At 40.1% G+C, this 9,843-nt stretch overlaps 1 long non-coding RNA gene across 1 annotated transcript; it reads left to right on the top strand.

Moving 5' to 3' along the window:
• The first annotated feature begins 4,477 nt into the window (after positions 1-4,477).
• Positions 4,478-9,414, top strand: LOC118173074. Its single transcript, XR_004753994.1, has 3 exons — positions 4,478-5,199; positions 8,195-8,334; positions 9,094-9,414. It is a non-coding gene; the product is annotated as an uncharacterized LOC118173074 (long non-coding RNA).
• Positions 9,415-9,843: the final 429 nt, after the last annotated feature.

Below are 9,843 nucleotides of genomic sequence, written 5' to 3'. Positions count from 1 at the left end.
AGTTTGGTTTAAATGCAGTCTCTCTCCCAGACCGTATATTCCTATTCCAGGAAAAGCAGCAGCCTATGGGAAATTATTATTTCCCTGTTCTGCCATTTTCTATCAGTCTCCATCAACATGAAAACAAAATTGCAATGCTGTATAAATAAGGTAATATGAAAATATATGGTCATTGGAAGTGTACTAAGTGGTGCTTTCAGAATACAGGAAAATTCTGCTTTGAACTTATTTGCAGTTATAATTTAATAGCTGCCTGACAGAAAAGCACATAGACTGCTCTCTCACCCCACTCCAAAACATATCCCACCAACATTTGCTTTACTGAAGTCTCATGAAGTTATAAACACCAGCTCAGAGATCTCTTTAATTATGGCCTAAGAATAGGATTGTGTTGTATCAACAAAATTTGTGTCTACACTTTAGAATTTTTGTTTCCAAGATTATTTGTAGCCTGAAAAGGAGATAGGGTATGAAATTGCTATCTGATTGAATTTCACCATGAGAAAGTTTGCAGAGCTATTCAAAAATGGAAAAAAAAAAAAAAAAAAAAAAAAAGCCTCATCCAATTCCCTATGCACAGTGGGAGTCTCATCATTGTAACAGGGGATATAGCCCTGCAACTGTCTCTCTGCATAGATACAAGCTAAATACATCTATCTACTAACCACATAATGAGAGTTGTCAGGTCCACAGCTGAGTGCCCTGGTCTTCACCTCATTTTTTGAGGTTAAATGAGAATCAGATTACCCTCACAGGAAAGTAAGAGAGACTGGAAAACAATATGAAGTGATGAAATAGAAAGTATCTCAATGATAAAATTCTATTCATAGTAATTATATTCAGAAGTAACTTCTATTAGGACAAATCATTTCAAGACCTCTGTTGCCAGGGTGACACCTGACAGATAGGCTGCTGCATCTGATCAAGTATCCCACAAGAAGGAACTCCTCGCTGAATAGCACACTAGAAATTTGTCAAGGATTGCTAGCAAAATTCAGTTCAGATGCGTAGCCAGCATAAGACTACTATTCTTTATATTTAATTAGTATCTATTCAATGTCCTATAGCTATGTTAGAAATCTAAATAATGTCAGCATGAGCTGAAGAAGTTTGATTTTAATAAATAAATAAATAAACTGCTAGAATTCAGTACCTCAGTCTACTCCACACTTCCACCAAAACTTATTTCTTTGTTCAAACTTAATAATTTATTTCTTTCTTATTCTTTTAACACCTCCACTTTTTATCAATAATCTAACTAGAAAAGCTATTGCTGCAGAACTTCCTGCTGAGATCATATTAGGAAGTAATGGGAGTGTCACAGAGGAATATGTTCTCATATTTTCAGTATCACCTTTTTAATTTCCTTTCTACTTGTATGGGAGGAAAGGGAGAGTCCAGAAGGCAGTGTCTAAAAGACTTACTAGCTTATCTTCCTGCCATTCTCTGCTAATACAAGATGCTTCCCTGCATGTCATCAGCTAGTGTTTTGCCAAGTCATCAAAGTCCCAAGTAGACAAACATTCTTCCCAGGAAGACTTATGTCTCACTATTGTTTCATGCATAGCCAAAATAGTCCTTTTAAATGTCTTCCATATAGATCTATCAAAAAGTAACACCCAAACTATTTTCCTTCCTTGAAATTATCAGCCTTCATTTATACACAGATTTTTGTGAGAAGACAATTTGTTCTTCGAGCACCATGAGCAGTTGTTACATCGCATAGTTGCTCCAGAAACCCAGTGAACTTCAGCCCCAATATTTCACCGTTCTTCAAGATAACTGAAAAAGCTCTAAGAAACATAAATGTGCAGAAATGTGCAACCTTAGCTATAGATTTATTATAAACTTCACCTATAATGCTTAACGGCTTCACAGAGGTGAAGGGTTGTGGCAGCTTGTAGTTGAGCAGACCTTTGAAGATAAAATGATTGAAAGTTGATTTCTCTATATATACATATATATGATGACTATGTAAACAAAGAGTGGACAAGAGCTTCTAGGGCTGAGAAGCCATTATCTGAATTTATTAAGTCATAGCTGGTCAAAGGACAGGATCTCAGCAATAGCCGTTGGGATTTATTTTTTCTTTGGCAGGTGTTTCAAGTTTGAGTGCATATATAATTTGTACAAAGATACAAGTACACACGTATATGCACATACAGGCATTTCTTATTGCTCAGTTTCCAAAACTATGTTTCCCCAAAAAAAATAAAAAAATAAAAAATCTTAAACAGTATTAATGTTGGAAGCCTATGTAATTTAGTATTTAAAATGAAAATTATTCCAAGAATTCTCTACTTACATTTAAATATTTATTTTTAAATTAATAAATTCAAATTTAAATTCAACACAAAACTTAAGAACACATTTTAAACACATTAAATTTCAAAATAAATGTTTCCTAGACATATTCTTTCTCATATGACTAGAGGGAAGATTAAAATATTTTAAAATAAGTATAGTTAATTTTTTAAACTACTGACACAATATTCCTTATTATTTTTATTCCTTATTATTGCTATTATAATTATTGTTTCATTTTGTTTTTTAATTAATAATGACACTAATAATCTAGTCCTTCAAGTGTTTTCACAGACCTTGGAGGTTTTCACAGAGCAAAGTGTTAACATTACTCCAGGTTTGTAAATGGGAAGTAAACACAAAGTTTAAATGTTTTACCATTGTAATAGTAATGAAACACAGTACCTCTGCTCTGTTCTCTCAGTGTTATCTTAGACACCTCACAGTTTCTTTCTGGGGCTCTCTATTCCAGAATGGTTTTTTGGTACAACTGGAGAAATTCAGTCTTGTTTGCTTGCTTTCAAGTAAATTGTCTTGACAATTTTTTAGTACAAAACCAATTATAAACAACCTCTTCAGGTCTTTCTCTCTATGTTCAGATTTGTCGTTGCTGCTATTATTGTACTTAGAAAATAAGAATCAGTTCCTCTTTGGAAGAAGCAGTGTTTCAGAAATTAACTTTTAGCAAGGCTACTTCCCATCTCTTCAGCTGCTACATACCTAGTAGATTCCTCAATATGCTTCTTATTTTACTTTCAGACCAAATAAATAAGTTTAGTGTTGTAATTCCTGTAACATGAATGGATTTCTAATATTTTGCAATTTAGTGTGCAAGAGAAGAGGAAAAGCCCCTGGTTTGAATCACTCCTATACATCTGATAGAAAATTCCCGCTGGTGACTCACTCATGCATTGTACAACATCCCCAGTGAACCCACGTGATCACTGTGATGATTGACTTGCAGGAAAGAAGGAAGTATGGGGCTTTCCAGACCAGTTTTACAGAGCTGAACTAGATGAAAAAGATTGTAATGAGAAAATGCCAATACACCAAAATCAAAAGATGTTTCATAAGGCTGTGGATTCACAGCCTTCTGGCAAGTGCATGCAGGGTTGTGTTGTGATGACACTCGACTGGCCACTGAGCATCTGTGAGCCTCATGATAGGACTGCCTCAGGGATCTTAGGGCTTTTGGTGGTTTTCATGTGCAGCTTTCCAGACTTCTGAACATTTTCCAATGGTGACGAAGCCATGGGATCTCAATCTCTCCTGAAGACGTGTTTTCCCCTGGTGGAGAGGGGAGCCTGGCACACTTAAAAACCTTGATTCATGCCAGGGCCCCAAGGTCTGCCTCTCATGCTCATTGATCTTGGCTCCTACCTGATGCTCCGAACCTCCTTGATGTCTTATTGATTTTACTTTCATAGCCAAGACAACAGCTGCAGTGGTTAGCTTTCCATTTGCATTTTGACTGAGAGCTTCCTAAACCAGCTGATTTAATACATTTTTAGTTTTCCACAAGCAGGCATTTCATACTCCATTATTCATTTCAAAATGGAGTATTTGCTCCAGCTTTTTTGCTCATCTAATCAAGCCACCTCCTACAATGTTACAGGCTCTCCTAATAAAAACATGATTCTGACAGAAAACATTACACCTATATGGTTTCCTCTTTGCACTGATATTTTAGGGATGAGGATTTTAAAAGTCATAATATTCCTGCAGCAGCTAATATTCCCACATGATATCCTTGTCTCTAAATTGGAGAGATATGGATTTGACAGATGGACCACTCTGTGGGTAAGGAATTGGCTGTATGGTCACAGTCAAATGGTTGCAGTCAATGGCTCAATATCCAGGTGGTGTTCCTTAGCAGTCAGTATTGGGATCAGCACAGTTTAACATATTTGTCGGTGACATGGACAGTGAAATTGTGTGCACCCTCAGCAAGTTTGCTCATGACACCAAGCTGTGTGGTGTGGTTGGCATGTTGGAGGGAAGGGATGCCATCCAGAGGGACTTGGGGATATGTGCCTGTGTGAACCTCATGAAGTTCAACAAGGGCAAGTGCAAAGAGATGCTCTTGGGTCGCGGCAATCCCAAGAACAAATACAGGCTGGGCAGAGAATGGATTGAGAGCAGTCCTGAGGAGAAGGACCTGGGGTGCTGGTTGATGATAAGCTCAACGTGAGCTGTGAATGCACTCTTGCAGCCCAGAAAGCCAACCCAAACCACTCTATGATTCAATGATTCTATGATATTAGCATGCCAGCTAATCTTCATTCATACATGCCTCCTGCACACTGGCAAGACTCGAGCTGAGGGTTACCCATCCCTATATTCTAATTCCGTTTTGTAGGAAGAAAAGCCCTCAACATATGACAAGTGGCATGTAATTTAACAAATATAATGTTGGTTTCAGATTTCACAAGCAAGAAGTTCACATCACATTGCTAAGGGGTCTCACACCTTAAGCCGTGGTGTACACACCACCCTACTGCAGATCAATAGAAAACAACATTTAGTTTCACACTTCCAATTTGAGTGATTCTCCTTTGATGCTTAAAGTTGCCTGCTCAGATATCCAAAGAGCAGTAACAAAATCCCAAATAACTTGAAGACAGGTCCAATATAAAATAGCTAAGGATAGCTGCAGGTGCTAGTTCTCCACTAACTTCTCTAGTTATTGTGTCTATTAATTTGCAAAATACTTTTTTTTTCCTTTTTTTTTTTTTTTTTTTTTTGTATTCTCTTTGATTTCAGTGAAGACCAAAACAAAGCAAGCAGGAACTTTCACAGGAACAGACAGATTTTGTGTTATTTTACACAGTCACTCAGAGGCCCTCAGATCACAATACTTTAAAACAGTAACTACCAAGTTTCATGTGGCCTGGGGTAAGTTATATTATGCAAATTATATATTACTGAACTGATTCTATTTTTCCTAATACCATACATATATTTCATAAACTGAAGCATGACATCAAAATCTGTACCTGTCTTCCACATTATTTCATATAACATCTTCACCAGTTGGGCTTTCTTGTAAAGGGATTTCAGTGTCATATTTAGAGGCTAAAAGGAAAAGATATAGAGAGTTCACAGTAATTGTGTTATCTCATGATTTTTGACAGCAGTGAAAAACAAAATCAACACTGATATTCCACCAGTAATACAGGTTCCTATTCCCAGATAATAATAGATCAATGACCTTTAAATTCATTTTAGAGAGCACATTTTGTAGAATTCTTTGCAGGTCTCTGAGGTTTCCCTACTTTCCTCATTGAAATTGGTGAAAAGTCACACATGAACTGCCTGTTTAAAATCAGGATTCCAAACATAAAACAGATTTTGTTTCAGTGTGAAAATCTTTCAGGGTCAGTCAGCATTTCCCTGGATCAGCATCCATACACACAGCTCCTTGGAGAGCTTCACTCTGCAAAGTTGCATTTCATTCCACCTTTTTTCCGCAGGACCTGGAGTTTTATAGCTTCTGGGGGGTCAGTGGGGTTACAGTTCTATAGCCTGGCCAGTTGTCTCACTAAAGCACACTAAAGGTTTTGCAGAATTAATGTGGGGTTTGGTCTCTTTCCAAAAGAGGTAGAAATCAGTGTGTCCTTTAAGGTATTCCTCTAGTACAGTGCTTTCACTTTCTGTATGTACTACCTCTTTGTTTTACACCTTACTGCTGGAGACCTAACATAAAATCATAGAATCACTTAGGTTGGAAAAGACCTCTAAGATCATCAAGTCCAACTGTTAACCTAGTACTGCCAAGTCTACCACTAAACCATGTCCCTAAGCACCACATCTACACATCTTTTGAATACCTCCAAGGATGGTGACTCAACCACTTCCCTGGGCAGCCTGTTCCAATGCCTCACAACCCTTTCAATGAAGAAATGTTTCCTAATACCCAACCTAAACTTCCCCTGGCACAACTTGAGGCTATTTCCTCGTCTTATCACCTGGTGCTTGGGAGAAGAGACCAACCCCAATCTCGCTACAACCTCCTCTAAGGTTACTGTAGACAGCAGCAAGGTCTTCCCTGAGCCTTCTTTTCTCTAGCCTAAAAAACCCCAGTTCCCTCAGCCACTCCTCATAATACTTGTTCTCCAGACCCTTCATCAGTTTTGTTGCCTTTCTTAGGACACACTCCAGCACCTCAATGTCCTTCTTGTAGTGAGGGGCCCAAAACTGAACACAGTATTTGAGGTGCGGCCTCACCAGAGCCAGGTGCAAGGGGAAATCACTTCCCTAGTCCTGCTGGCCACACTGTTTCTGATACAAGCCAGGATGCTGTTGGCTTTCTTGCCCACCTGAGCACACTGCTGGCTCATATTCAGCCAACTACCAACCAATACCCCCAGGTCCCATACCCGTGGGGTTGTTATGCCCCAAGTGCAGGCACTTAGCCTTGTGGAGACTAACAGAGTTTGTCTCGATCCATCAGCTCAGCTGATCCAGAGCCTTCCTACTCTCAAGCAGATTGTTACGCCCGCCCAACTTGGTGTCATCCGATAGCAGCTGCACTCAATCCCCTCGGCCACAAAACAGTTCCATCCAGCCTGGTTCTTCATGCCAGGGAACAAGGAACAACTTACAAACACAACAAATCCAGCTGCATTCCTCCTCCCATGCATGTGTCACCCAGCACAACCCACCAAATTTTTCCTACTACCAATGTGTCAGAAAAGTTGAAGGGCAGATGCTGAAGTTGAGTGAGAAGGGAGAGGACAAGATTAAAAAACACTGATCTAACCTAAAGACAGAATTTAATCCATGGTTGGTTGTATAAAGTTATGGAAAGTATCATTCAGCAGAATACCAAGAGAGAACATGCAGTAATTAGTTCACTTGAATTCATCAAAATTCCCCATGTTCTCAGAAGGACTTCATTCGAGACAGCCTTGACCAACCAAAAACAATGGGCATTTGTGAGACCTGCTCCTTACGCAGTAAAAATTTCAGAGCTCCCCACATTGTCCAAGCATGATCAAAACAGATCAATAATGTAAATACTGTCTCCCCAGTTGCTGTTTGCATCTGACTCTGATATACCATCAGAAATACACCAAGTTTTAATAACCATCTTTTTGATGTTAATGATTTCCCAGGCAGATGTGAGATATTATGCTGACACATGTATCTGTCTTCCTGTTATGTACAAGGCAGAGTATTTTGTAAGAAAGAGCACTGCGAGAGTGAGAGCAGTCGATAATTCTCTTGGCTTACCAAAGTCTATTAATTTTAAATTTCTGTCATATAACCAATTGCTTAGCACTTACATTGGCTTTCAATAAGTCATTTCAGCTAACTTAGAGGATCTTTTAGATTTTAAAGATGCTATGAAATTCCCGCTGAATACACACAGCCATTTTATAACTATCAAGGAAAATTATTATAGATGGTTACCCACAAAATAATATGCTTTTTCAAAACCAGTAATTTACTGACTGCTCTGCTACTAAATTCCTTAACTTGCCCCGCTAGCTTAGGTCATTTTGCATTCATTTTTTATGTGCTTGGCATTACCTTGGCATTATTCTTCCTTATTTCCTATTTATGGAAATAAAAATACGTCTGCTTTTTTTTTAAATGCAAAGAATCTGATAAAATAAAATATTCTTGTATTGAATCTAATATAAGAGAAAGGTTTTTGCCAAAGAAATATCACAGTCTGCTTTGGGTTTTAAATGTATTACTATTACTAAATCATCCTCCCCACTGAGATGCATGGGATCTTGGGTGCCTATTTCCTTTTGTTCCTTTGATAATGGCCAGCCTACAACTTAATTTGAATTCACTGAACTACTGCTACATGTCTTAAGTATGTAGTTACATGCTTGACAGGAGTGAGGACTTCATCACCAGTATCTCTCGCCATTAGGGCAAGAAAAGAGTAACTAGTACTCTCTGCTGAACTCCAGAGTCCGGTGGAGGACATAGCCAAAGACCAACCTCAACGCCATTGACTGACTCCCAGCAGCAGATGCCAGAACATGTATGCAGCTCCTTTGCAAGGCAAAGGTAAGCTTCAGAAAATTAGTTTGTGCAATGAGGCATTTAAAATCAGCTTTTATTGTGAAGCAGCTCTGTACACAGTGAGGACAAAGGAAGAAAAAAAAAAAAAAAAAAAGGGCAAGCTGTTTGGTGATATGAGTCAAAAGCAGTTTTTCCAAGGGGCGGGCGTTGAAAACATTGCTTGAAATCTTCTGACCCTTTTCTTCCTGCAGCGTGAGCCTGCAACAACGCAAAGCGCGGGCAGGGGAAGGGTTAGAGCTTTCCCAGCTGTTCACACAAAAGGACACTTTGCACCTGTTCCCAGTGAATGAAAGTCTGCTTTGTGTGGACGCAGTTCATCACCCTGCCGGCCTTGGCGTGGGGCCTTGGCGTGGGGCCTTGGCGTGGGGCAGGCCGGCCTGGGCGCGCTGGCTGGAACCAGCGCCGCGGAGGAAGAGGGAAGTCAGCGGCAGGCCCCTTGCAGCCGGGCTCCATTTGCTTTAACTTGCAAACATGCCCCCACCTGAAGGCTGACGTCACAGCCAGTGCAAACAGCAGGGATGGTCAGCTAAGCGTGAGCAAGAGAATATGTACTTTTCGCTTTAATCCCAGCACTGTTTAGTTTACCATGTTTGCTCAAGGCTGGCATACTTGACACAGTACCAGTGAGCTATTATTCTGAAAAACCTGCACAGTACTGCGCCTGTGTGATTGTAAAGAGATGTACTTCATACTTCCTTTGATGTAGTCTTAGATATACATCTCCTCAGTTGTGATTTCCCTCAGATGCTGCCATCAGATTTGTGCCAGGCGCTCAGAGGGGGTGGATGAGCCGTGGGACCGTGGGGGTCTGCGCCAGGCTGCCTGGGAATGGCCATCCCTCCAGTGGCACCTTGGTGGCAGGGGCATGAGCCATGGCCAGAGCAGGGAAAAGATGAGGAGCCAGGCATGTATTTTGATATTGAGACAGAGACAGAGACAGAGACAGAGACAGAGAGAATTAAAACCAAAGTCCCATAACTAAAATAGCAGCTTCTCCTTTTCTCGTGTCAGCTGGTGACCCAGCACTATAAACGCTTCTCCTCAGCACAGGGGTCACAAACAGGACATGCAGGCCACCCATCTGGGCCAGTGCAGCATCAGCAGGCTAGACCCAGATTTCCTCTCCATCTTCACACTCTGAACTTCAGAGAATATATCTCCCACCCCCCACTTTAATCCTGGGGTCTTTACTTTGGAGCTTATAATAAATCAATAGACAGTAAAAGAAAATCCCTGTGGGAGCAGCAATTGTGGCTCTATTATAAAAGCTTAAATTCCCCACCTGCCACTTGACCAGTAAAAAGCTTGGATTCCCCACTCCAGACCAGATTATGTAAAACTATTCAAATCCTGAGTGACAGTATTTATGAAGACAGCTGTTGGATTCTCCAGCTGGGGGAGGCAGGGGCAAATGCTGTGGAGTCCAGCAAGAGCTGTCCTGCTATTCACCCTCCCACTGATGCTTACAATACCTTTATTTTTTTTCTTTTTTTC

Source organism: Oxyura jamaicensis, chromosome 1 (assembly GCF_011077185.1).
Source record: "Oxyura jamaicensis isolate SHBP4307 breed ruddy duck chromosome 1, BPBGC_Ojam_1.0, whole genome shotgun sequence".
In the NCBI taxonomy this organism is placed as follows: Eukaryota; Metazoa; Chordata; class Aves; order Anseriformes; family Anatidae; genus Oxyura; species Oxyura jamaicensis.
Note: the sequence above shows the minus strand (reverse complement) of the source record. Positions and strands in the feature narration are given on the sequence as shown.